At 48.6% G+C, this 2,078-nt stretch overlaps 1 protein-coding gene and 1 long non-coding RNA gene across 9 annotated transcripts in view; one reads left to right on the plus strand and one right to left on the minus strand.

The window, feature by feature from the left end:
• The window catches only part of LOC116068443 (translation initiation factor IF-2-like), a 121,577-nt gene that overhangs the window by 44,791 nt on the left and 74,708 nt on the right, over positions 1 to 2,078 (plus strand). The window lies entirely within an intron of this gene.
• Positions 1 to 2,078, minus strand: part of LOC116068444 — an 8,735-nt gene that overhangs the window by 4,059 nt on the left and 2,598 nt on the right. The window lies entirely within an intron of this gene.

Genomic DNA, 2,078 nt, shown 5'->3' on the forward strand with positions numbered 1-2,078 from the left:
GGTTGGGGGGGTGTGCTTGCAGTAAATTACTTGTTAGGTTTTGAAAGTGTGTGTATGTGTGTGCATGTGCATGCGTGTGTTGTGTGTTAGGCATGTAGGCATGTCTGTATGTGTACATGCATGTAGAAACCTCATCTTTGAGCATCTTCCTTTATTCCTCTCTACCTTGTTTTTTTGAGACAGGCTCTCACTGGAAGAGGTGCTCACTAAATATGCTAGGCTGGCCGGCCAGGGAGTTCTAGGGGTCTACTTGTAACTCCCTCTCCAGCTCTGCAATTGCAGACCAAACCCAGAGTTTTACGTGAGTCTTGGGGACCTGAACTCAGGTCCTCATGCTCATTCAGCAGGTGTGTTGCCAGCTGGGTCATCTCCTCATGCCCTGACTTGGATTCCTCTCCAGGTGGCACACCAGCCAAGTTCTCTTCATTTGTTCTTCTCTCCCTGACACTCCTGCAAAGGATGCTTAGAAGAGGTGGTGGGCTCACAAGGTCCTCTGGCCTTGGATGGTCTGGATTTTGACATGGGCTTAACACATGATTGAATATTTAATAAGCAGACTGATTATTCAAGGGCTGGAACGATCTCCACAAGTAAGGGAATAATGAAGTAGATGTGTTATTTGAAAACAGTGTTGCCGGGCAGTGGTGGCACACGCCTTTAATCCCAGCACTTGGGAGGCAGAGGCAAGTTTCTGAGTTCGCGGCCAGCTTGGTCTACAGAGTGGGTTCCAGGACAGCCAGAACTACACAGAGAAACCCTGTATCGAAAAACCAAAAGAAAAAAGAAAAAGAAAAAAGAAAAAAAGAAAAGAAAAGAAAGAAAGAAAGAAAGAAAGAAAGAGAGAAAGAAAGAAAGGAAGAAAAGAAAACAGTGTTTTATTGACCATCATTAGTTTGGGATAAAATAATGAAATGAGCTGGCAACCCATGAGCTGATCCTAAAGGAAGAAAGGCAGCCTGGGACTTGTTTTCATTCTCCTCTATGGGAAGCAGAAATCTGGAGGCTTTAGGCTCACATAGGAGCAGCTGAGTGGCGGTCACACGTAGGGAGTTCATACCCTCTCGGTGCTTGGGGAACTTTTCAAACACAAAGTACTCTTTGAGAGTGTTTATTGTTTTTATTGTGTTTTATAAAGCAAGCAGGTCTGAGGTTAGAAAAGGCTATGCCCTGATGCCCTATTTCACCGAGTATTGATGTTGTCTTCGTTAGGGTTTCTCTGTTTCAAGACCAAACACCACCCTGGAAATGCCCATAGTAAACGTGGCAGCGTTAAATACTAACGCTGCAGATGGGCAGAGGGCGACACTGCACAAGGCAGAGCTGATGATGTCACAGGGCAGGAGAGGCTGAGACAAAGGCAGGGTGTGCTGTCCCTTCAGCCACAGCGAGATGGCGTCGATCCCTCCATCTTGGGGCTGACTCGGGGGTGCCGCTTGCTGGGATGTTCTCGCTGTGTAGCCCGGTCTGGCCTTGCACTTAAAGTGATCCTCCTGGCTTATTCGGCCTCTGGGATTGCTGGGCCTCGAGCATGTCCCACCATATCCAGTAATTCCTTGGAACTGGAGTTGCCAGTGCTTGTGAGGTGCTCCGTGGGGGTTCTGGGAACCGAACTTGGGTCTTCTGCATGAACTGAGCTTGCTCTTAGCCACTGAGCTATCTCTCCAGATCATGATGGTCATTCCTTTTGGCTTTAAAAAGCCCAAGTATGTGTTCCAGCAAATTGAATTGAAATGGTTCTTCCCTCCTCTTTCTTGACTGACTCGTCAGTGACCAGATGTCAAGGTAACCAAGAGGACCAGAAGCAAAGGCTCTCTGCTCCCTTAGCAGATAGCAACTGTTAGTCTGGGCGGGGAAAGTCCCAGTGACTGGTGCTTAAACGGGCTCCTCTGCAGGCTACGGTGTGTGTGGAGCTTCTTGGTTCCTGTTTGTAGTGGAGCCTAAGGCCTCTGCTTGAGTAGCGCTCTTCCACCAATGGCAGAAGAAACAGGCTCAGGAAGGCCAGCGTCGGGGAAGAACATCCCATGACTTTCAGAGTGAGATGGGAGACTGACTAAAATCCAGCCCCCACTCCCCGCCCC

The sequence above is a fragment of the Mastomys coucha genome, unplaced genomic scaffold, assembly GCF_008632895.1.
Source record: "Mastomys coucha isolate ucsf_1 unplaced genomic scaffold, UCSF_Mcou_1 pScaffold22, whole genome shotgun sequence".
In the NCBI taxonomy this organism is placed as follows: Eukaryota; Metazoa; Chordata; class Mammalia; order Rodentia; family Muridae; genus Mastomys; species Mastomys coucha.